Source organism: Chelonoidis abingdonii, chromosome 25 (assembly GCF_003597395.2).
Source record: "Chelonoidis abingdonii isolate Lonesome George chromosome 25, CheloAbing_2.0, whole genome shotgun sequence".
Lineage (NCBI taxonomy): Eukaryota > Metazoa > Chordata > Testudines > Testudinidae > Chelonoidis > Chelonoidis abingdonii.
Window position 1 is genome coordinate 17,909,896 of NC_133793.1, and position 26,702 is coordinate 17,936,597.

General features: G+C 46.4%; 2 pseudogenes; both read left to right on the forward strand.

Moving 5' to 3' along the window:
• Positions 1-25,845, forward strand: part of LOC116826121 (olfactory receptor 5B21-like) — a 97,369-nt pseudogene extending 71,524 nt beyond the window's left edge.
• On the forward strand, positions 382-10,879 carry LOC116828583 (E3 ubiquitin-protein ligase TRIM39-like; annotated as a pseudogene).
• Positions 25,846-26,702: the final 857 nt, after the last annotated feature.

The window sequence follows — 26,702 nt, forward strand, 5'->3', positions numbered from 1 at the left end:
ACCCTGTGCCCCTTCCATTAGTGCTGTAAGCTGAAGGGCATTGTGAGTTTCGAGTGAATTCAGCCAGTCAGTGCTAATTCTCCACGGGTGATTTGCAGAAGTCAGTAAATGAACCTGTAGGTTTCAGTGGGAGAAATGCCTCTTAAAGAAAAACAGAAAGATTTATCACTTTCCCCCTACTTCAGCACTGCTGTTTGCCTGGGGGAATTTAATATTGGTCGCTTCACAGAAAGCTTTGCATTTCTCTGCACAGTCTCCAGAGCCTGAAAATCAAACAGGTTTCCCTCGCAGCTCAGCCAATGAGAAAGATCCTAAGTGTACAAACACCCAATTGCAGCTGTAGTCTAGAGGCAGGAAAGTGAAATGAAACCTGTCACTTTCTCCCGCTGGGAGCCATGGCTGCAGACAGCCCTGTACAGAGGCTCCAGGATGAAGCATCTTGTTCCATCTGTCTGGAGTATTTCAAAGAGCCGGTGTCTATCCACTGCGGGCACAACTTCTGCCAGGCCTGCATCACTAACTACAGGGAGGAATCGGATACCAACTTCTCCTGCCCCCAGTGCAGAGAAACTGCCCAGCAGAGAAACTTCAGACCCAACAGGGAGCTGGCGAAAATTATTGAAATAGCCAAGTGGCTGAGCTTACAGGCAGCCAAAGGCTCAGGAGGCGAGCGAGTGTGTGAGAAACACCAGGAGACCCTGAAGCTGTTCTGCGAGGAGGATCAAGCCCCCATCTGTGTGATCTGCCGAGAGTCCCAGGGTCACAGAGCTCACACGGTGGTTCCCATAGAGGAGGCTGCCCAGGAGTACAAGGTAGGGAAGCCCAGTCTGTTGTAACAGGCAGGAGTTTAAATAAGTAAAGCATCACATGGAATGGGATCTTCCACTGTGAATGTCTAGACTTGCACGTATTTAGGGTTCTCGCTAGTTTAATCTGAATGCTTCATTTCCTGTGTGTGTATATATACACACACACATACCATTAAGAAGATAGGAAATGACACACTTACGTTAATTGATCTCTGTTCTCAACCTCTTGCTAAATTACTTCTGGGTGTTGGATCAAAGTGACGCTGAACTTTTGCTACCTAATAGTTCTGTTCAAAATGACATTGCTCAGGAGCTGAATAAAACCGACAGCGCTAATACAGGGCTCAATTCAGCAAAACGCTTAGGCACAAGCTTAATTTTAAGAGCATGAATTGTCTGACTGAAGACAATGGAGCTATTCCCTTAATCTAACGCAGTGGTCACCAGCCGGTAGATCGTGATAGACTGGTCAATCCTGGAGCCTCTGTCAGTCAATTGCGATCTCTGGCTGCTAAAAGTCAGGCAGCACAGTGGGTCTAAGCAGGGTCCCTTCCTGCCCTGTCCCCACGTCACTCCCAGATGCATGTCTCTGCGGCATCTGAGGGGAAGGGGCAATGGGTGTCTGTGAGCTGCCTGCGCCTGGAAACACCGTCCCCGCAGCTCCCATTGGTCATAGTGCCCGGCCAATGGGAGCTGTGGAGTTGGCACTGTGGGGGTCAGGGCCAGTGGCAACGCATGGAATTGCCTGCTGCCCTCTCCCCCCTGGGCTGCAGAGACATGCCAGCTGCTTCCCAGAGCGATATGGGACCAAGACAGGCAGGGAGCCTCCCTTAGACCCGCTGCACAGTCAACTGGGAGCCACCTCGCACCCCTTCCTGAACCCCAACCCTTGCCCCAACCCAGAGTCTCCTCCTGCACCCAATCTCCCTCCCAGACCTCACACTTCCTCCCACCGCCCTGCCCCAGCCCTGAACCCGCACCCAAACTCACTCCCAGAGCTTGCACCCTCACGCCCTCCTGCATCCTAACCCCCTGCCCTAGCCTGGAGCCTCCTTCTGCACCCAAGCTCCCTCCCAGAACCTGCACTACTCCCTCCTGCACCCCAATCCCCTGCTCCAGGCTCAACCTGGAGCCACCTCCCACACGCCAAATCCCTCAGCTCCAGCCCAGAGACTGCACCCTCTGCACCCCAACCTGCTGCCCCAGCCTGGTGAAAGTGAGTGAGGGTGTGGGAGAGCGAGCAATGGAGGGAGGGCAGAATGGAGTGAGCACCACAGGGCCTCAGGGAAGGGGTGGGTAGATCCTGGGTTGATCTTAAATTCAAAAAGCGATCTTGTATGTAAAAACGTTGTAGACCACTGATCTAACACAAGCATGTGTTTCAGTGTTTTGCTGAACAATGGCCATTCTTTTCCTTTCTCTGCATCTCGCATTTTATTCCTGACAAAGGAATCACTCAGTTCTTGGTTCCCAAACATGTGATATCTCAGAGGCCAGGGGGGCAAGGATCATACAGACCAAGATGGTAACATCAGTAACCAGTAAAACAGTCCAGTGAATTGGAGGAGACAAACCTGGTAGCCAACTATGCATGGCTGTGGAATCATTTTCTCCTTTTGAGTTAAATCAGCTGCAAAAAGTTTAAACAAATGCAGTCATATCTGTGCAGCTGGGTTGTAGTATGTAGGGACTGCATTCTCCCTAAACTGCTATCCAAAGAAGGGGAAAAAAGTTGAACACTCAACATTATTTCTTTGCTCAGGAAAAAATTCAGAACCAATTACAGATTCTGAAGGAAGAGAGAGAAAAGCTGATGGGATTGAAACTGACCAAAGAGGCAAGAATCTGGGAGCATCTGGCAGGTACCAGTTGTTATTATCCAGCAAGGACATGTAGGTGCATGTCCCTCCCAGGGTGGGTATCTGGTAGTGTGGGGGTGGGAGAGTCTGGGTCTCATGCTGTGACCATGTGTCACTGAGTGAGATCCTGTGTTTCTCTGTTCCCTTTGGGGATGTCCCATCTCTGCTGGCTGGACTGTGGCAGATACTATGTGTCTTGTACTCAGGCTGGTGAAAATGCCCCTGGACTCTGATATGTGAAGGGGGAGAGATGCAGTGTGTGATCCTGGACTGGCTTGCACTAGGCATGAGGCCATGGCCTGGCTGCCTCGTTTCCCTCTCCTAAGCAGCCAGAAGCATCACATCTGCTCCAGGGGCACAAGGCAGCTCGTGTGATACAGAAAGTGCCTGTTCTCCCCCAATCCCTGTGGAGTCGAGGCTCAGTCTGGGCCTGTGTGTCTGTGTTTGGACAGGCCAGGAATTTCTGAGGGTTCCTGTTTGCACCCCTAGATGTTTATGTGTTTGGGCATTTCTGGGAGCTGGGCAGCTATCCGGATTTCCTGAGTTAATGTATTAGCGCTGGGGTAGGCAACCGTTCAGGAGTGCGGTGCCGAGCCTTCATTTATTCACTCGGATTTAAGGTTTCGTGCGCCAGTCATACATAGTAATGTTTTTAGAAGGTCTCTTTCTATAAATCTATAATATACAACTAAACAATTGTTGTAGGTAAAGTAAATAAGGTTTTAAAAATGTTTAAGAAGTTTCATTTAAAATAAAATTAAAATGCAGAGCTCCTCGGACCAGGGGCCAGGACCCAGGCAGTGTAAGTGCCACTGAAAATCAGCTCGCGTGCCACCTTTGGCACGCGTGCCATAAGTTGCCTACCCATGTGTTAGAGGGTTAAGCTGTCTGTTGAGTTCTCTTTTGTCTCATTCTTTTTTGTTTATTTGCTTCCCCCAGCCTCTCTCACTCTCATTGTCATCCAGGTCTGTCTACACAGTAACTAGACACTCATGGCTGGCCCATGCCAGCTGACTCAGGTTCGCTGGGCTCAGGCTTTGGGGGTCTAGGACCCTGAGAAGTGAAGGGTCCCAGAGCTCAGGCTCCACCCTGAGCCCTGAAGTCTACACAGCAATGAAAGAGCAGCCCAGAAGCACCGACTTTCTGTTTTCACTGGGGGTGCTCGACCCCCGCTCTGCCCCATGCCCACCCTCACTTCTCCCCATCCCCCAAGGCCCTGCCCCATTCCACACCCTCCCCCGAGTGCGCCCCAGCCTCGCTGCGCCTCTTCCTGCCCCCGCTTCCCCCCTCCCCGCCCCAGCGCATCGTGCACGCCACTGAACAGATGATCACTGGCGTGTAAGAGGCGCTGTGTGAGGAGGAGGAGCTGATCAATGGGGCCGCTGGTGGGTATTGAGCACCCACTCTTTTTTCCCTGTAAGTGCTCCAGCCCTGGAGCACCCATGGATTTGGTGCCTTTGCTGCAGCCCGAGCCCTGCGAGCCCAAGTCAGCTGGCACAGGTCAGCTGCAGGTTTTTCTTTGCTGTGTGGATATAACCTCAGAGTCCTGTCTTAACTTCTCCTTCAGGGACCTACCTGAAAGGTCACAGACTCTCTCATGCCAGGCACATAGACTCACCAATCAGATTACAGCCAGCAGGGAACTGTAGGAAAATCTTTCCCCCTAACAATACTGAGAACTAGATAAATTCCTGGAGAATTGGTCCATCAATGGCTATTAGCCAGGATGGGCAGGGATGGTGTCCCTAGCCTGGTAGCCAGAAGCTGGGAATGAGTGACAGGGGATGGATCACTTGATGATCACCTGTTCTGTTCATTCCCTCTGAAGCACCTGGCATTGGCCATTGTCAGAAGACAGATACTGGGTTAGATGGACTTCTGGTCTGACCCAGTCTGGCCGTTATGTATTTATGGGAAAGTTTCTCTCAAGCATTATTTAAGGTTGCAATAAAATACCCCTTCCCCCTCCCCACTGAGTACCCAGGGTCTCATCTGGAGCTGCCATGAATTGGCGGAGCTGCCTTGATGTTCGTAGAGTTAAACAAGCTGAAGATCTGGCCCCAGGTGACTCACTCTGTGGGGCCTGCCCTGCCGTGTCCCTTCCTCATTACAGGAGCAGGTAGAAACAGAGAGGCTGAAGATTCTGTCTGAATTTGAGCAGCTGCGGCAGTTCCTTTAGGAACAAGAGCAACTCCTGCTGGCCCAATTGGAAGAGCTGGACAAGGAGATAGAGAAGGGATGAGAACATTGCCAAACTCTTGGAGGAGATTTCCTGTCTAAATGACATGATCAGCGAGCTAGAGGGGAAGTGCCAGCAGCCAGCGAGTGAATTCCTGCAGGTGAGATACTGGATCCTTGGTACGCAAGAGCCTTGGAGTCCAGGAGTCAAACACTAGAGTAGAAATCACAAGTTATGCAGCTGAAATATAATTTTTTACTCTTTCTATCCATTAGTATTGTTATTTGCTTCATTGTTCGGAGAAGCTGGGTATTTTAAATCAAATGTAACCTATCTAAGTACTCAAATGTCCCCCATGACCATCGGACCTGCATGCCTCCCCAAAATAAATGCATTGATCGTCTTCTTAGGGAAGGATTATTAGGTGAAATTTACAGATGGAGTGGACTGGGGCAAAGAAACCTGGATCCCAAAGGGACTTGTCATTGCAAGGCCTAACTTTCAGGTCCTTAGAAAATCACTATGACAACAGTGGGATCCACAACGTTAGGCCCCCAGGCTCCCTGCATGAGGCACTGGCAGAGCTAGGCACCGAAGAACGGGAGCCACAAAAGCCAGCATGCTAGGCAAGGGGCCACCAAAGCCGGCTGATGGGAGATGCCCAGGAGATGGGTGTGTCTCACGCCCACCTCTCTTACAAAGAGAGGTGCTCAAATCTGGACTGCAGCGGAGACACTTGGCCTTTGCAAATGGGAACCCCTTACCTGGAGACTGGTGGCTTCTGGTGCTTAAATCGTTCTTGTGGAAAAGAGTCAGGTGGGTAACTAGTGCCCAACAAAGCCACGCTGGTGGCAGAGTCAGCTTGCCCTTGTAACCTTTAGCTCAGTAATTAAGATACTCGGTTGGGAGGTAAGAAATTCTGGTTCAATCCCTATCTGATGAGAAGAAGAGATGTGACAGGGGTTCCCCACCTTAGAGAGACACACCCTAACCCCTGGCCTAAAGAGCGGATTTCAGTTTGCTTCTCTTCTAGCCTACTCGAAGGAAGGGGCACAATGGACTAAGCAGTTAGGTACAAAGAAGAGCCCTAAAGTTATATCCTGAACTCATCTAAACAGCTACCGAGATTGGTTTGCGTTTCATCTCTTTGATTTCACTAAGGTTCCTTCTCTTCCTTCCCCTTCTAGGATGTCTGAGCACCTTGAGCAGGTATGTGGCTCCTTCTCACTCTCACTCACAAGTTTCCCTTCTGTTCTTATTATTGGTTTGTATTGTGGTAGTATTTAGGGGCCCCAAACCACAGACTAATAGGGCTCCATTATGCTGGGCAATGAACAAAAAGGTAAGAGACACTCCATACCATAGGCGCCGATTCCATGGGTGGTCTGTGGCTGGAGCACTCACGGAAGAAAATTAGAGAGTGCTCAGCACCCACCGGTAGCCCCGCTGATCAGCTCCTCCCCCTCCCTCTCAGCAGCTCCCACCCACTGCGGATTAGCTGTTCAGCGACGTACAGGACGCACTAGGGTGGAGGGGGCAGAGAGAGGGTGGGGCGCACTCAAGAGAAGGGGTGGAATGCGGTGGGAAGAGGTGGGCTGGGGCGGGGTTTTGTGGGAAGGGATTGAGTGGGGCAGAGCGTGGGTTGAGTACTCCCGGGAGATGAGGAAGCCAGCGCCTGTCCTGCCATACACCTCACTGGGAAAGGATCCCTCCTTCCTTGCCCTTTTGATTAGGACAAGTGTCGGTGTCCTACGCTCCAGAAAGCCTTACCTTGCAGGTCCCTCCGAATGAGGAGACTTGGATGCTTTCCTCCTCCTAGAAAGAAGGCAGAGTGAATTTCCAAACACACAGTGGCTCTCGTAGTGAAACAAGATTTATGTGAACATAGAGCAAGAAGATCATTTTTTAAAAATTGATGATCTCCAGTTATGTATGTTTATCTCTCTACTGGCTGAGAGCAAAATTCTTGGCTACCTGATAACTTTTGGGTGACGCATGAGGCAAGCTGGAGCTGTGGCTTTCTCTCAGTCCACTTCCAAGCGCTTAAATGGCCACATCACAAAGATGTACAGCACAGACGTCATATTTTTTGCCCACTTATTGGTAAATCGCAGCAGGAAATCCAAGGATCAAATTGGCCGTGGGTTCAGATGGGTTTTGTCTGGTCCATATATAAAGCACAGGAATAAAACTCTGTTAGGGAAGCTTCATCTGAGGGGTTGCTACACGGCCACCTTACAACAATGAAACTTACTTGGTCAGGAGTGTGAAAAAACACACCCAGTGGTGAGCTGGAACTGGTTCTCACTGGTTCACGGGAACCGATTATAAAATTTAGAAGCCCTTTTAGAACCGGTTGTCCTGTGCGGGACAACCAGTTCTAAAGGGGCTTCTAAATTTAACAACTGCAGCAGGTAACCCAGGGAGGGGGACATGCAGGGGAACCGCTCCCCGCCCCAACTCACCACCTCCTCCCTGGGCCTGAGCGCGAAGCTGCCACTTGCTTCTCAGCCCTCCTAGGCTTTCTGCATGAACAGCTGATTTGCAAGAAGTGTGGGGGCTGCAAGCTCAGCCTGACCCACTGCTCCAGGCGCTGTGCAGTGGCATGGCCCGGCTCCAGCTGAGAGGCACGGCTGTAGTGCCACCAGCCACCTCCAGGCAGCACGGTAAGGGGGCAAGGAGCGGTGTGTGTGTGTGTGTGTGTGTGTGTGGATAGGGCAGGGGAGTTCGGGGTGGTGGTTGGGGGTGGAGGGAGTGGATAGGGGTCAGGGTGGTCAGAGGGCAGGGAGTTGAATGGGGGCAAGGGTCACAGGGGTGCAGTCAGGAAGGAGGAGGGGTTGGATGGGGCAGTGGGAGGCAGTCAGGGGCAGAGGTTCCTGGGGCGGTCAAGGGACATAGAGAAGGGGTGGTTGGATGGGACAGGGGTCCCGGGGGGCATCAGAAATGAGGAGGGGTTGGGTAGGGCAGTCAGGGGACAGGGAAGGGCGGGTGGATGGGGCAGAAGTCCTAGAGGGTGGGGGCGGGTCACGACCCCCTTGTGGGGTGAGAAGGGAACCAGTTGTTAAGATTATGGCAGCTCTTCACTGAACATACCCCAATGAATGATGCAAGTTTCAGCTCTGTAAAGTGGCAGTGTAGATAGGGCACCAGCGTTGGGAGCTACTCCCCTCGTGGGAGTGGATTTTTTACAGCACTGGGAGAGAGCTGGAGCTGGGGCCACGACTACACAGCCACATTAAAGCACTGCCACAGCAGTGCTTTAATGTTGGTAGAGAAGACATACCCTGAGGCTGGGATACACAAAGGCAGTCTAGGGGTAGAATCTTGGCCCTGCTGAAGTCATAAGAAATTTTGCTATGGACTTCACTGGGATCAGGGTTTCACCCCAGTCCTGTCAGGACAGCGGGGTTTCATGGCATAAAAGTCATGGGGAAAATTTAAAAAAAAAAAAAAAAAAAAAGCAAACGAACGATGGAGAATAAGGCATAAACTAAATAATGAATTAGATGAATCTTTCTTTCCAGGTGTGAGCTGGGGAAGGTCCCGCAACCAGAGGAGGTTTCTCCTGAGGCAGAGAAAACCCCCAGCAGCATCTCTCATAAATCTATTGCTTTAAAGGAGACTCTGAGGAAATTCCAAGGTACAGAGAAGGGATCTGGGAAGAGGGGAACTTGACATATGACAGTGGGAGGAGTTAGACCAATTAGCTGTTCATGTAAAGTCCAGACAATAACAGTAAACCATGATGTTGTCATTACTGAACTCTGTAAGGGCCTAGAGCAGAGGTTCTCAACCTTTTTTCGGCTAGGACTCCCTTTGAAAATATTTCAGGCTGTGATGACCCCCTCAAAAAATGATGACCCCTCCACACCGCACCTTCCTTACTTCTGTGCTGCTGCTGGCGGCGACGCTGCCTTCAGAGCTGGGAGCCACAACCACCACTCTTGCGAGCCCCCCCCTCAATGGTCTTGCAATCCCCTTTTGGGTCGGACCCCCACTGTTTGGGAAATGCTGGCTCAGAAGAGATTCCTTGGGACTAGAACATAGGATGAGAGCTGGTTGGAAAGTGAGAGGTGTTTTCTCTCTCTCTCAAACACAGTTACTTTCGAAAATGTTTCTTTACAAATAATTCATAAGTATTATCAAAATTTCTTTTTCCCATAGAGCAGTTGTATCCTCCCCAATGGCCTCACCTACCACCCCGATCCCTCCTTTCACCCTGCATCCCCCTGGGCTATCCTTTTCTCTACTTCTACCTTTTGGCTGAGGGACCCACCCAGGCTGCCGATGCAGTGTCCCTTCTCTGAGGGCCGGCCTTAGGGAAAATGGTGCCCTGGGTGCATGGGTGGCAGGTGAACCCCCCTTTGCGGAGGCTAGCCCCTCGCCCTGCCTCCCTGTGCTGACGAAGCCCTGACAGCCCAGCTGCACCTAGGGTGACCAGATAGCAAGTGTGAAAAATGGACAGGGTGTGGGGTAATAGGAGCCTATATAAGGAAAAGATACAATAATCGGGCTGTCCTATAAAATTGGGACATCTGGTCACCCTAGCTGCACCGCACAAGCTGCCCCAGCCAGCCACACCTGGCCTCCAGTCCAAGCTAAGTCCCTGCTGGCTTCAGGGAATGTTGGTAGGGCCTTGGGATGGAGCATGGGTGGGGCCCCAGCCTGGGTTAGGGAGGCTTAGTCTCCCCTAGCCTTTGGGAAAATTGTCTTTTGGTGCCTCTGGCCCCACAGGTGCCTCACCACCCAATCGCCCCGACCCCACTGGCCCCCCCATCCATGCCCCTCTGCCTTTCTCAGTGCTTAATTTGTATTGAAAGAGTGCCCGGTGCTCAGCCCTGGCACAAATTAAGCACTGGCTGTCGGCAGGACAGGGAGTAGGAGGTACCAGTCAGGTGTCCCCTTAAATACCGCATCTTGAGCGGCAACCCAGCCCACCCACCTCTAAGGCCGGTCCTGCCTCCACTCTCCCTAGCTCTGTGGGTAGGACTGGGGCAGCAGGGTGGGAAGCAGAGAGGCAGAATCTGCAGCCAAAACTGCAGCTGTGACAGCACCTCTAGTGCCTGGGAAGTGGGAGCCGCAGTGAAATCCCTGCTCCGCCCCAAACTCGCTGTAATCCGGGACAGAGAAGCAGGAAATCAGGGAGGGCCCCAGCCAGGATGCGGCTGCTGGGGAGTGTGAGAAATGGTCCCAGCCACCCCCAGGGCTGAGCTCTGCCCCTAACGCTCTGATTCTCTCTTGGTCCCCTCCAGCGGATGTGACTTTGGATCCAGACATGGCTCATCCCGCCTCGTCCTGTCTGACGATGGGAAAAGCATGAGATGGGAAGACACACGCCAGCACGTGCCCGACAATCCCAAGAGATTTGATTCTTCTCACTGCATGCTGGGCATGGAAGGCTTCTTCTTGGGGAGGCATTACTGGTATGTGGAGGTGGAGGATGGGGGATCCTGGGCTGTAGGGGTGGCCAGAGAATCTGTGAGGAGAAAGGGACGGGTCAGTGTTAACCCGGAGGAAGGCATCTGGGTGGTGGGTCAATGTGGGACTCAGTACCTGGCCCTCACCGTCTCCAAGATCCCCCTCTCCCTTGCTGAATGGCCCAGAATGATTGGGATTTATCTGGACTACAAAGAGGGGCGTGTAGCACTTTTTGATGCTGATAATGAGGCCCCAATATTCAGTCTCCCACTGGCCTCTGTCCCTGGAGAAAAAATCCTCCCTTTACAGTGTTTGGGGAGAGCATCCCAGTTCAGACTGTGTCCCTGCATCACAGGGTATAATGTAGAGCCTTAGAAATACACATGGTTAGCCTCACACAGCCCACTTTGTCCTGGAGGCCAAAGGATATTTGTGCACGTCAAACCCAAGAGAAAGGGGAAAAGGCATCGACCTGTCTGTGTGTCCCAACACTGATTCTGCAGGATTCTAGCAGTTTGCAGGGGCCTAGACTGGGACGGGGGCAACTGGAACCAGAAATGGGGCACTAGAGAAGGGTAATTGGGTAGATGGGAACGGGGAGGAGGTGGATACTGGAGAAGTGGACGTGAAAGGGTGGGAGCTAATTAATAATCTCCGGTTTTGAATGGGATTTTACAGGTGCGTTTTTTTAAAAAGCGAATGGATTCTACATTCTTGTGATCCATGTTATAATTGTATTAAAGTGAATTGTAAAGTCCCCAAGGGTCCTTTTTAATCTCCTGGTGGATTTAAAAAGAAAACAAAATGGATTAAGTGAAACTGCAATAAGGGAGGCAATGTGGTCTAGTGGATACAGCACTGGATTCAGGAGAGCTGGGTTCTCTTTCCAGCATAGCCACTAGCCTGTTGGAGGAGTTTAGGCATGACTCTGTACCGCTGCCTCCCCATCTGTGAAATGGGGCTGATACTGTTCTCCTTTGTAAAGTGATCTGAGATCCTTGGTTGGAAAGTGCTGTCTGAGAACTTCATAGAGGCTTGCATCAGTGTGACTGAATCTTTTTCAAACAACACCCCTTTAGTTGAGCCTGTGAAATGCTGTGTATAGACAAGGCCATCCACACATCACGCTTGTTAGCAGAGACTGATACTGGGCCCTTGCTCAAACACAGCACTATCTTCACGGGGGGACAGGAGCTGGTTGTGTCTGATGTATTAAAGCAGAGCTCCAGACCTGTCCCCCTCCCTTCCCAAGGTCTTCTCCATTGGATGCTGTGACATTATTGATATAAACTGGGACCATATAGAACATGAGTTGCAACCAAGGTCCTGTAGTGGCACCAAATCCTATATAAAGGGGGTCATATAAGGTGTCTAAGACCAGGTTATGGATTACTGGTTATGATTATGCTGTCTGTGTGTCTGTATCATTTTGTAGTTGAAGTTATAAGTATTGGCTGTGTACTGTCTGTATTTCAAATTGGTGCTGCAGTTCTGGGTGACACCCCAGACAAGTTGGCGTTAGCTCTGCGTAGCCTGCTTGATGGCCCATTAAGGTCCATCAGCCACACAACTGACCCATTGAGAGGAGGCAGAGAGGCCTTGTAACTCAGCAGGGTGTGCAGGGACTGGCCCATGTGACTCCAGACACCATTTTGCTGTAACTTTCCACAGCAAGAACAAAGACGTGTTCTTACACCTGGAAAAGCCTATATAAGGCTGATGCCTCATCTCCATCTTGTCTTCAATCCTGCTTCTTACCTCTGGAGGGACTTTGCTACAAACTGAAGCTCTGCACAAAGGACTGAATGACCCATCCCAGCCGGGGATGTACTCCAGAGACTTGATTTGAACCTGCAGTTTACTCCATCACTGCTACAAGCCTGAACTAAGAACTTTGCCATTACTGTATGTAATTGATTCCATTTAACCAATTCTAGCTCTCATCTCTATCTTTTTCCTTTTATGAATAAACCTTTAGATTTTAGATTCTAAAGAATTGGCAACAGCGTGATTTGTGGGTAAGATCTGATGTGTATATTGACCTGGGTCTGGGGCTTGGTCCTTTGGGATCGAGAGAACCTTTTTCTTTTACTGGGGTGTTGGTTTTCATAACCATTCATCCCCAGGACGTGTGGGACTGGTGGTGATACTGGGAGACTGGAGTGTCTAAGGAAATTGCTTGTGTGACTTGCGGTTAGCCAGAGGGGTGACACCGAAGTCTTTTGTCTGGCTGGTTTGGTTTGCCTTAGAGGTGGAAAAACCCCAGCCTTGGGCTGTGACTGCCCTGTTTGAGCAATCAGTCCTGAATTGGCACTCTCAGTTGGGTCCTGCCAGAACCTCATTGTCACAGATGCAAAACACAGACTCCCAAACGAGTGAAAGCATGTGTCCCAGGGGCAATCAAGAACCTCCAGGATGAGGAAGCAGAAGATTGGAGTTGGATGGCATGGGAGAAAAAATATCCCTTGGATTTCAATGTACTGCTATTCTAGCTGTGACAAAGGAAGGAAGAATAGCCGTGTAGTTCAGATGTTAGCTTTGGACTCAGGAGATGCATGCTCCTTTCTTGGCATTGCCTCAGGATTCCTGTGTAATTTGAAGTGAGTCATTAGACCACTCCATGCCTCAGATTCTCCATCAGGAGTGTGAGGATTGCACACTTTCCTGAACTCACAAAGGTTGTGGGAGGTTAAATTAGTTCATGAATGTGAGCTACCAACACACTCCAAGATGAGAGAGCAAAATGGTCTAACACATGGTTTGAAAGTATGAGTTCTCCACCTCGTCGCAGCGATATAGGGGTATTGGATCAGGAAAAATGTCTGAAACTTCCAAACGGAGTGATAGAAAAAGATAGAAATTAGAAAAATTCCCATATACATGGTGGGGAAATATAATTCACCTACTGGATGCATATGGGTATTTAGCCTGCATATATGGTGTCCGTGGCTAATTTGGATATATGGGATTGTGCTTATTTATTTAATTTAAAAATAAAATAACAGTTTCATTGCTATCTTGTTTTACTCTCCAAGGGCTTACAGAAATGTACGAGGGATGAATAAGATGTGGTTGGAATCTTCAGCCTCAAGCAATCTCCATTCCAATGAAGAGGGCTGGTGGAGGATTTGAGGAAGAAGCAGTTTTCTCAACTCCTGAGCGCTGGTGAAGATAGAGAAAGAAGTAGTAAGCTATAGGTCCCTGATGGGGGGCAATCAGCTTCTGAAAGGTTACTTTTTCCCTCTCTTGCCTGGGCTAGAAGAGCCTTAACTCTCTTAGTCAATTTGCCAATTTGTCTTCTCTTCATGATCTATCAAAGGTCCCAGACAGCCTCAGCTGGTTGAGAGGGCAGAAAGTGGATTCTTTTGTGCCCTGAGAACATAAGGGAAAGGGCGATGTCTAAGAGTGCAAGATCAAGCGCCCAACATGGGGCTTGAACCCACAACCCTGAGATTAAGGGTCTCACACTCTACTGAATGAGCTAGCCAGGTGAGGCCTGAAGGCATTACTAAGGCACAGACAGTGCAAAAGAAGAGCGAAGGCATTTTATTTGCGTGCTGAGATTCGTTTCCTGACATTTGCCTTCTTTCCTGGTTCCTTCGCTCTCCAGCTAGCAAAGAGGGCCCGTTCCAAGGCTAGTTAGATGCTGGTGTCTAGACCAGAGAAATGGGGTTCATCTAGCAGCTGCTCGGAGAAACCTGTGCGGGAGGGTGGAATTTAGGATTCTCCCACCAGGAGGAGGTGCTGTTTCTCAGCAAAAGCTTCTCAGTGCCCAAACAGGGGGCAGAGAAGACAGTTCCCCGCCGGCCGCCAGACCCATCTTTTTGGAGGGAATCAGAACCCCCTGGGGTAAAACTCCCCCAAGGATGCGTGGCTCCAGGAATGTCAGAGAAGGGAACGAGTGTTTGCTTTAGGAAGTGGGTGCGGAAACCTGCAGGTCCTTAGGTCCCTCCAGCGTCCAATGAAACCATTTGGGGGGGAAGGGGCCAGGGTAGACAAAGACAGGAAAGAAGGGCTTGCAGCTCCTTTGCAAACCCCATCTTCCCAGCGGTCCAAGAGAAGCAGCTGGGGGGTCGAGCATTTTGACTGCTTTCTGAGAGCACAGAACTGACAACCTGGCAAGGCTCAGAGCCCCATTCCGCGGAGTCAGAATGCTATCAGCTCCCAGAGAGGGGGAGCAACACCCGTCCCTAAGTTCCTATGCAAGGACTCCTATCAGCTGTGTGTCCTTCCCTGAGAGGGTGGCATTGGGGTAAGCGAAAGGAGTGGATGCTTGTTCCTCTTGAGTTTTCTTTGTGTTGGTCTTGTGATCCTGAGGGAGGAAGCTGAAGCATCATTTGAGTTTGTTTCAGCGCATTCTGGAGAATGGTGCAGAGAAGGTCCCATTGAATAAAGGAATTTGATTGTCTGTAAATGTCTCCAGCTCAATTCTTTTAAGGGCTTTATATATATAGATATAGATATATAGATATGTTAGGACCTTATCTGACCCCCTTATCATGATAACTGAGCACCTCACAAACTTTAATGGATTTAACGTCACACTGCCTCTGTGCAGTAGGAAAATGCAATAATTTAAGTTTTAAAGATGGAGTTGTGACAGGTTGAATCACAGAAACCCCTTTGGGGACTGCCACCTTATGTCCTGAGACTACCCCTGAGCCTGTTTCCCCTGGCAGCTAAGGACTTCAGTTCCCTGCCTGGTTTGAGCCAGACATGCTTGCCTGCTGCAAACAAAGACCCATATCTGAACAATGTCCCTGAAAAGCAGGCTTAATTGAAAACAGCTTAAGAAGTGTTCCTGTTGCTAACACTCAGATGCCCAACTCTCAGTGGGGTCCAAACCCTAAATAAATCCTTTTTACCCTGTATAAAGCTTATACAGGGTAAACTCAAATTGTTCGCCCTCTAGAACACCGATAGAGAGAGATGCACAGCTGTTCCCCCCCACCCCCAGGTATTAATACATACTCTTGGTTAATTAACAAGTAAAAACAATGATTCTTAAATACAAAAATGTAGAATTTACTTGATTCCAAGTAATAATAGACAGAGCAAAGTGAATTACCGAGCAAAATCAAACAAAACAAGAAGATGATTCCAGAGGAAATCTCACCCTCAGAGATGTTCCAGTAAGCTTCTTTTACAGCCTAGCCTCCTTCTAGTCTGGGTCCAGAAATCACTCACACCGCTCGTGGTTACTGTCCTTTGTTCCAGTTTCTTTCAGGTGTCCTTTGGGGGTTCAGAGGCTATCTCCTGAGTCAGCTGAGGAGAAAATGGAGGAGTTTCCAGGGGCTTAATTTAGACTTTCTCATGGGTGGTCCCCCTCCTCTCTCCTATCCAGAATTCAGTTCCAAGATGGAGTTTTAGAGACACATGGGCAAGTCACATGTCCATGCATGACTCAGAACTTACAGGTACCGGCCATTGTTCACCTGCTACCTTGAATGTCCTCAGGTAGACTTCCTATGTGGATTGGAGCTTTCCAAGATCCATTGTCCATTAAATGTTTCTTGACTGGACACTTAACTTGCAAATTCCTTTCTAAAGAAGCTAACTAAATGCCTTACTGAGGCTACTTAAAATCAACCAAGTACACAGCCAATATTCATAACTTTGAGTACAAGAATGATACTTGCATACAAATAGGATGAACATATTCAGTAGATCATAACTTTTGCAGAGATATGTTACATCACATATGTAGCTTAAAACATCTCAGTTATGTCATATATACATTCATAAGCATATTCCCATTAAGCATTATGGGGTGTGTGATACAGCATGGCCAGAGGGCAGCATAAGAGTGTTAGCAGGAGGCCTTATTCCCTGCCAAGGGAGGAAGGTTTGCTTTAGATTAACTAGAACAGCTGTGGCCAATTAGAGCACCTGACTTCAGTTAGAGCACGCACACATAGGGTTCGTCTTCCACTACAAGTAGATCAATGCTTGCCGTGATAAATCCACCGTGGAACAATTTGCATGGTCTAGTAAGTACCACTTGATCGCGGATTATCACCTCTGGCATTGACTTCAGACTCCACCAGAACGAATGAGTAAGGAGATATGGCAACTACGTAACTCAAATTAGATTATAGCTTGATCGACCTGTCCCGTAGGCGATAAACTGCCACATTGGACTCTGATTCATAAAAGTCTTAGGAACCTGTTTAAGTATCTCTCCCTTTGACTCAGGGTGGTGTAAGGCACATATTTAAAGTTAACATTATTTAAGTGCTGCTTTGAAAAGAGAGATGTGTTCCTGAATAAGAAAGCCTTTGTGCATAAAAAAGGCCATGTCAGTATTAAATGTGGTTTGCTCCCCTGTGCACTATATTAAACTACTTTAGAGAATTCCATTTTTTAGTGGTATAGATATAAGAGGTGATTTAAATTTGTTTAGAATTACTGAATAACGAACATTCAAAACGGCCATACCCGGTAAGCCAGAAAGGCCATCTAGCCAGGTATCTGTTCTACGACAGTGCAAGGCTAGGTGGCCCCAGAGGAGGTGAACCTTAAGCAGGCTAATGATCAAGTGGATCTCTCCCTGCCAACATCTCCCTTCTCTACAACAGAGGCTAGGGACACCATTCCTATGCATTCCTGGCTAATAGTCATTAATGGACATAACCACCATGATTTATCCATTTCCCTTTGAACGAGCTCTTTATATCCTAGGACTTCACAACCTCCTCAGCAAGGCAGTTCCACAAGTGACTGTGCGCTGTGTGAGAAGAACGTCTATTTATTTGTTATTAACCTGCGGCACTATAATTTCATTGGTGACCCTAGATTTTATATTTGGTGAATAAGTAAATAACTTTCCTTAGTCCACTTTGCTCCACATCACTCATTGAATTTTAATATACGGTTACCAAGCAAACAAACAAAACAGTCTATGCCTAATACAATAAGAAATGATTACAGATGAAATCTCACCCTCAGAAATTTTCCAGTAAGCTTCTTTTACAGACAGCTCCTTCTAGTCCGGGTCCAAAAATCACTCACACCCTCATGGTTGCTGTCCTTTGTTCCAGTTCTTTCAGGTATCCATTGGGGTTCAGAGGCTTACTCCTAGTCAGCTAGGACATGGAGGAGGTTCCAGGGCTTAATTTAGACCTTTCATGGTGATCCCCCTCCCTCTCCTATCCAGAATTCAGTTCCAAGATGAGTTTTAAGGACACATGGGCAAGTCACATGTCCATCATGACTCAGAACTCACAGGTAGCAGCCCTAGTTCACATGCTACCTTCACTCCTCAGGTAGAGTTCATATGTGGATTGGAGCTTTCCAAGATCCACGTCCATTAAATGTTTTTTGACTGGACACTTAACTTGCAAATTCCTTCTAAGAGCTGACCAAATGCCTTACTAAGGCTACTTAAAATTACCAAGTTCACAGCCAATATTCTAACTTGAATAGAAAAAATGATACATGCATACAATAGGATGAACATATTCAGTAGATCATAACTTTGCAGAGATATGTTACATCACATATGTAGCTTAAAACATCTCAGTTATGTCATTACATTCATAAGCCTATTCCCATAAAGCATTATGGAGTGTAACATCACAGAGCACATGAGGTACAATGGCCAAATTCAAAAGGTGTTTAGGTTCCTCAGTATGCAGATAGGTGCTAGTTTAAGCATTCTGAAGTCCCATTAGACACCTAACTCCATTGACTAGCTACATTGTGAATCCCAGTAGGCATCCATCTGATCCTTAGGTACCTAAATAAATACCTTTGAAAATCTGTCTCTAAGATTGTTAAAGGTATAGATGATGCTGTGGTCAGCCTAACTGTTAGGAGTCTAGTCTCATTTCAAATGGAGTAAGGCACTTAGGAGCCTAAATCCATCTGATTGTAAATGAGATTTTGTCTCCTAAGTGCCTAAATCTCTTTGAAAATGAAGCTTGACTCTTAAAGAGTTAGGCGTGTGCCATTCTGAGTATGCAACATCTAAATACTTTTATAAATTGGGGCTTGATGTCCTTTTAAAATTTTTCTCAAGGGTCTAAATTTTTAAAGGTATTTAGGTCCCTAGTGGGATTTTCAAAAGCCCCTGGGCACCTAAAACCCATTGATTTCAATATCTGAATACCTTTCAAAACCCGTGCCTATGTTATTTGTCACATGAGAAATCTGTGGCAGAACAAGGAGTTGAATGCATGTCTTCTGAGTCCCAGGCTAAAACCATAACCCTTGCACCACACTTCCTTTCTCGTCCATCTTCTGAGCTCATTTAGACTTGTATAATTCTGGAGTAAGGCCACTGAAGTCAATTAGTGAAAGCAGAGTAAACCTGGTGTGACACCACAGCTATTGATCTGAAAGCTGGATAGTGATGCATCCACATAAAAATTAAATTGGAGAGACAAAAAGAGGGAATGCATTAATTCTGGAGATGCAGCATTGTACGCACCACCAGAGGTCACTCTTTTCCATTAATATTTACTCTATCTCAAGATTCAAGGAGATCCTGTGGGGTGAAATTTGGCTGCACAGGTTTTGAGAGTTGGTCTGGGACCTAGAGAGCCTTAGAGAACCACAGAGTCCGTGTCCAGCAGACACACTTAATATTCAGTTTTATGTCCATTACCCCTGATCGCAGACTCTCCTCTACTTATCACTGTAGCAACATTAGTGCAGAAAGTTAAAGTTGCACATAGTGACTTGCCTAAGAAGTCAGAGTTAAAGCTACATATTCCTTATCACATGAGAGATCATATTCTATCACACAAAGGGGCAGAGTTAAGGTTATACATGATTTATCATAGAAAATTTCATCCAGTCCAGGTTTATATGTCTTTACCTTCTACCCAAACGAAGTACAGCAACAGCAGAGTCTCAGAGAGAGTATCTCCCATATTCCCCTTTCCCAAACTATTCTCTAGAACCAAATTTTTATACATCAGGAGAACCACCTGGCCAAAGAAGGAAGAGGTAACCATCTGCTTCCTAGCAAAGAGAAAATTTCTTCTACAGCTGCATACAAAAGTCCCAAAACTGCAAGAAGCTGATTGTTCTGGCTCCCTATTGATCTAAGTCCTGGCCTTTGGTAGATTGACAAGATCCAAAATCAAACTCCCATATCTCCACACTCCTACACGTTGTCTGCTTTGGAAACCTTTTCTGGGCTTCAAGCCACAACAGGTGAGGCACATGTTCTTTATGTGTTCCTCAGAGTGGAGCTGAGGAGCTGGCCTCAGCAAAATCTGCATTGTAAACCAAGGTAACTCTGCTGGGGTCAATGGAGATAATTTCCCTCTCCTCATCCCAATGTGAATCAGGAATAACTACAATGGAATCAGTGGACCTGATTCTTCTCACGCTCAGTTGGGTGAGAATCAGGAATAGCTTAATGAACGCCCAAAGGCATGCTTCTATGCTCATTCATCCCAAAGTGAATCAGCTCAATCAAGGCCATGAACCTTATTCTTTTTTTCAGTTACACTGGTGTTTAATTAGGCTAAATCTGCTGAAGTTAGTGGCCTAGTTTATCTGCTTTGTCCATAGTGTGCCATGCATAGCACCAGTAACTTGCTGGGAGGAAGGAAAGATCGCTGCAAGATGCTGCCAGATGCTTTTATGGCTTTCTGTTCTCTAGGCCAATTTGAAGGCCTATTCAGCTTGTTTCTACATCGAGTACCCTCTGGGTTTCCCTAAATTGCAGTAACATGATTATGGTGTCAAGAGGCCCTTCCAAAAAAACCTCATGGACAAGCCAGCTGTCTCTAGTTTCTTCTACACCTAGGTCTGGCATTCATCCTGTGCATGGGAAATATGCAGCAGGCTGATTAAACTGGTTTAATGGACCCTTTCCACTGCTGGAGTGTTGAAAAAGTGCTGGAGTGGGGATAGAATATGGCCAAATTGAGTTATACTGATTTAAATCTGATGTAAATGAGAGATCTCCCTCCTGCACCCCAAGTTTCCAACCTGACCTCAGTTTACAGTGTTTTTTGAAGGCTTTTCTTATTTTCATCCTTATGAGTTCACACATACAAAGACAAGACTAATGAATTTTTCCTCTCGTTCATCTTGTGAGAATCAGTAATAATTAACAATGAATTAAAATACATGCACTGCTACCAGATGACACCCACATACTGCATCAAAGCAGAATAATCACAGAGCTGTCATAATATGAAATACTTCAGCGACTGTCTCCCAAGGGATACAGTGCAGATAAATAAAACACACTCATCCTATCAGATAGACACATGCGCCCTTTGCAGTCAGTGAAGACGTTCCAGATACAGATTTGGAATCTTGGATCTGCAGTGAAATTTGAAAACATTCAATCTCTATGTGCCTATAACCTGATATTTCAGTAAGTACCACTCTGTAGTTAATTATCTTATTTCCATTTGTTAATAGTGTGATCCTATTTCTAGGAACATTTGAAGGGTCCAATCCTGCAAACACTTTTTGGTGTGTCTATACTGCAGCAAGAAGGGAAATTTTGAACTTGGAGAAATGTACCAGCTCTGAGTTTGATCAAGCTAGTGCACAAAAAATAGCAATGTAGTGGCAGCTGCATGGTTGCCAGGATGAACTAGCTTCCTGAATCCATACCCCGGTTTTCAGATGGGATAGGACTCAGGATGGGGAGCTCGTCTCCCTGCTTGTGCAGCTATGGCTAAAATGCTATTTACAACATGTTAGCTTTGTAAAAGTTACAGCGGGTATGTCTACCTGAGCTAGAAATTACTCCTCCAGCTCCAGTGTAGACATACCCCTAGATATGCAAAATTAGGGGGGTTCTCAACTCAGGTAGGCTAAGCCACGATCACTAACTTGGTATAAAATAGCAGTGAAGACACAGGAACTTGGCATTTAACTCCGGTTAGGAGCTTGAGCTATAGCCTATTAGTGAGCCTGAGGTTGGATTTGAATTGATAATCCAAGTTAAAAGCTGAGTTGCCATATCTGCACTGCTGCTTTAAACCACGTTCACTAATAATGGTTAGCTAACCTGCGTTAAGAACACTTTTTTGCAGAGTAACTGTACTTTATGTCTGTGACATTTCTTGGAGTAATCTATAAAATATAAAAAGTTACTTATGAGCATGTGTTTGTGTTTACATTTGGAAGGCTTCTGTGTTTTAGTAAAGTTTGGTTTGTAGATAGGGTGACCAGACATCCCAATTTTATAGGGACAGTCCTGATGTTTGGGGCTTTTTCTTATATAGGTGCCAATTACCCCCCACCCCATCCTGATTTTTCACACTTGCTATCTGGTCACCCTATTTGTAGACCAGCCACATTAAGGTTCCTATTTACACAGCTTTGCTGTGTCTGGAACAGAACAGAATCAGATTTTAGATATTCTGTGCAATGAGCACAGATAGAAAGGAACAATCAGTTGCACACATACAAAATGCAAAATGACTGTCTAGGAAGGACTACTGCGGAAAGGGATCTGGAGTTATAGTGGATCACAAGCTAAATATGAGTCAACTGTGCAACTGTTTCAAAAAAGAAGCAAACATCATTCTGGGATGTATTAGCAGGAGTGTTATAAATAAGACACAAGCAGTAATTCTTCTGCTCTACTCTGCACTGATTAGACCTCAGCTGGAGTATTGTGGCCCGTTCTGGGTGCCACAGTTCAGGAAAGATGTGGACAAACTGGAGAAAGTCCAGAGAAGAGCAACAAAAAATATTAAAAGGTCTAGAAGACATGACCTAAAAGGGAAGATTGAAAAAAAGGGGGTTTGTTTAGTCTGGGGAAGAGAAGACAGTGGGGGGACATAAGAGTTTTCAAGTACATAAAACGTCATTACAAGGAGGTGGGAGGTAATTTGTTCTCACTAACCTGTGAGGATAGGACAAGAAGCAATGGGCTTAAACTGCATCAAGTGTGGTTTAGATTGGACATTAGGGAAAATCTTCCTGTCAGAGTAGTTAAGCACTGGAATAAATTGCCTAGGGAGGTTGTGTAATCTGTCATTGGAGATTTTAAAGAGCAGGTTAGACAAACACCCATCAGGGATGGTCTAGATAAAACTTAGTTCCGCAGTGAGTGCAGGGGACTGGACTTGATGACCTCTCAAGATCCCTTCCAGTTCTACAAATCTATGAAAATGGAATTGTATGAGTGAGAAGCAGTAATTTTTCTCATTAAAATCATTGGCAGAGATCTGCTAAAAAACAGATTGTATGGTGGAAACAACTTAAGCCATCCATTCTGAAAACATTTACCTACATAGTTTAGTTCATATTAGCAGCCTTTAGAAATCAGGGCCAGATTTTTAAAGGTATTTAGGCACCTAAAGGTGCAGATAGGCACCCAGATATTTCAGACAACCAGTGTAAGTATAATTACGTAAGTGTTTTCAGGAATAAGGATATGAATAAGAACCTGACTAGTGTATGTAATCTACAGAGGAGAGTTAAAGTTGTTTGGGTGCTCTAATTGAATGTCCATTCCTTAACATATCTGTTTTAAGTGTAATCTCAATTTCCTAGGTTTGCAATTATATTTTTTTAGGGGAGGGTGGATAATTATAATATACCTGTAATGGTTTTGTATGCTTAAATTGTTAATATATATTCTTAGTGGTAACTGCATATTGAGTTATTACTTCAAATATTTGTTTTTGAAATAGTGCAAATTTTCTCACTATCATTCATATTTTTACCCTTTCACCATCTTTTATTACACTGGAAAAAGGAGGGTAATTTAAGTACTTATGGAAAGTTCTCTGTTCACTTACTTTTTCCCCCTACTAGAAAAAAAACATGGGAAAAAAAACACAGAATAATGAAAAAAAAAGGTGACAGAAAATACTTTACTTTTGTTTGCTTCTCTCTACAGGAAAGTTGTGAATCAAGTTTTAAAATGGAAGGGAAAATGTTCTCTATCACTTTCTCTATTTTCAATTTCCCTCAGATAACTAATTGGGGAAAAGAGGGAAAAAATATACTGGAAAAAGAGGTGAAAATCTGAAATGAACATTTTCCCATAGAAAAACAGGGTAGGTGAAGAATTTTGGATGAAGTGAAAATGCCTCTTTACTTCTTATTTATTTGGAGAGACTATAAATAAAATAAATAAATAAATCCCCAATGGAATCCACACTTTTTTTTAAACCAGCATTTTTTATACATCTCCTTGAATATTTGGAAGATTCTCTCTCTCTCCCTCTGTTAGGCATTCCAAATACCACGTCACCATGTGTAGGATTCTGGAAAGAATTACCCCTTCTGATTTCACATTACTGAATGTCTTCACATATGTACTTTCACCATAAAAAGCAACAAAGAGTCCTATGGCACCTTAGAGACTAGCAGAAGTATTGGAGCATAAGTTTTCATGGGTGAATACTCACTTCATCTGACAAAGTGTGTATTGTAACAGACCCAGACCAGTGGGGTACAGTAGTCTGGTAGAGGGCAAATATACTGGTCACTGGATGAGTAGTTTTCTGTTCTCTGAGTGACCAGAGCAGGAGCTGCAGTAGAGTAATCAGGAACCTGCTAGAACCAATTAAGGCAGACAGGCTGATTAGATCACCTGCAGCCAATCAAGGCAGGCTAATCAGGGCACCTGGGTTTAAAAAGGAAGACTCACTGCCAGCGCAAGGAGGAGCCAGAGGAGAGGAAGTTGGGTGAGGAGCTGAAGACAGAGGCAGAAGGAGCTGAGGTGGAGAGGGTGTGCTGCTGGAGGACTAAGAGACAAGCTTTACAGACACCAGACAAGGCTGTGGTGAGATAAAGGAGGTGTTTGGAGGAGCCATGGGGTAGCCAGGGAGTTGTACTGCATGCAGCTGTTACAGGAGCACTATAGACAGCTGCAATCCACAGGGCCAACTCAGAGTAGAGGGCGGCCCGGTGTGCCCAAACCTCCCAACTCCTGATCAGACACAGGAAGAGTTGATCCAGACTGTAGGAAAGATCACTGAGATGAGCAAATCTGCCAATAAGCGCAGGACCCACCAAGGTAAGGAGAACTTTGTCAATTATTCATCACAAAAAGCTTATACTCCAATACGTTAGTCTATAAAGGTGCACAGGACTCTGTTGCTTTTTGTAGATCCAGATTAATACGGCTACCCCTCTGATACTTTTACCATGAGAGTTACAGTTTTATATTAATATTGTAGTTATTGCATTGTGTGTAATTTCATATAATACATATAATACATAACCTCCTCAGAGCACAACTTGTCTCAGGACTTTACAAGACATAAAAGGAACAGAGGGATCTCCTCAGTCGGTGTAAAATTGGAATCATAAGCAAGCCTCACCGTGCAAAACCAGCCATCACTCCACTGGAATGAATGGGTCAGATCCCCATCTGGTGTAATCAGCCATAGCTCCATTGGAGTCAATGGGGTCAAGTCTGCTGCTGATGTAAATCGCTGTAGCTCCTTTTGAGTCAATGAGAGAGATGCCCAGTGGTGACATACAGCACCAGTCTGGTCTTTCAGTTGCTTTCACATTATTGAGTAACTGGTCAATTAAAAGAATGCACAGTTCCTTACCTAGTCAGTATTAAATGGAGAGTCAGAAGAACCTGAATCAAAAACCAAGGATGAAACTTGGAATGTTTAAAATCTGAACCAGAATTCAGATCTGTATTTTTGAACCTTTCATCCTACTGGGGTTGTTTCCTTTTTTTCTGCAGGATGGAATGGGACAGGAATGCAGGAGGAAACCACAAGTACAAAACAAATTCATTCTCTCTGGGATTTAGCACCCTTCCCAAACTGCACACTTGCTATTCTTTGTGTTTTTGAGCTACTTGATCACCGTGACGGAAATCTCTCATAATTCTCCTCACGTTGGCTGACCCTGGCCTTCACCACCCATGTACTTCTTCCTCAGGAACCTCTCCTTCCTGGAGGTCTGCTACATATCAGTTACCATCCCAAAAGTGTTGGCCAACCTCCTCTTGGAAGATAAGACCATCTTTCATTGGCTGTGCAGTGCAAACCTATTTCTCTTTTTCCTGGTGGGTCAGTGTTTTCTCCTGGTGACTATGGCTTACGATCACTAGTGTTGCAATATGCAGGCCTCTGCATAACCCTGTGGTTAGGAACAGGAAGGTGGCCACTGATTGGCTGCTGGATCCTGGCTCACTGGTCTCCTCTTGTCCTTCAGTCACACCAGCATGGTATTCACCCTACCCTTCTGCAGATCCCATAGATAATCATTTCTTCTGTGACGTCCCTCCACTGCTGAAGCTGGTAGTGTGGAGACACCTCTCGCAATGAAATGGCTTCTTCATGGTGGCTCTGTTCTTGTCTCCTTCCCCTTTGTGCTAATCCTATGTCCTACATCAGCAAATCTCACCCATCTTGAAGATGCTCTCAGGGGCGGGCAGGAGGAAGTCCTTTTCCACCTGCTCCTCGCACCTCATGGTGGTGATGCTGTCTATGGCTCTGGTGCCATTATGTATCTGAAGTCTAATTCCTCCTACTCACCAGGAACACCAGACAAGTTTCTCTCTCTGTCCTACACGGTCCTCACACCCATGCTAAACCCCATTATCTACAGTCTGAGGAACAAGGAGGTGAAGGGCGCCTTCTGGAGAATCATGGGGAGAAAAAGGTTTTGGTGAATCATAGAAATGTAGGCCTGAAAGGGCCATTGACAGGACATCTAGTTCAGTCTCTTGCACTGGGGCAGGATTAAGTATTCTCTAGACTATCCCTGACACATGTTTGTCTAACCTATTCTCAACCCACCTTGCTCCCCAAGACAGAGAGGTCCACAACCTCCCTAGATAATTTGTTCCAGTGCCTAGCTACTCTTACAGTTAGGAAGTTTTTCCTAATGTCCAACCTATATCTCCCTTGCTATGATTTATGCCATTATTTCTTGTTTTGTCCTCAGTGATTAAGGAGAATAATTTATCACCCTCCTCTTTATAACGACCTTTTACACACTTGAAGACTGTTATGTCCCCACTCCATCTTCTCTTCTCCAAACTAATCAAACACAGTTTTTTCAATCTTTCCTTTTAGGCTGTGTTTTCTAGACTTTTAATCACTTTCTGCTTTCCTCTGGACTTTCTCCAATTTGTTCACATCTTTCTTGATGTGCAGTGCCCAGAAGTGGACACAATACTCCAGCTGAGGCCTTATCAGTGCTGAGTACAATGGAATAATTAATGCTTGGATCTTGCTTACAATACTCCTGCTAATATATCTGTGGCAGGGTGGTTACCCACTTCTGCCTTTCTGGGCTTGAAACAGCCCTAGGAAAGGGCTGTGGCTGGGGCAAGAAGCCAGGGCTGATTGAGGGAAAGCAGTTCTCAGCTATGGCCATGTCCCAATCAGGCCCAGCTGACCGCTATAAGAGGCAGGAGCCCAGACAGTCTCTCTGTTTGTAGAGGGAGATGAGCCTGGCTGCAGGGAGCTAGAGACAGGGTACCTGAGTAGAGCAGGGCTGAGGAAAGGCAGAGGAGCTGGGGAG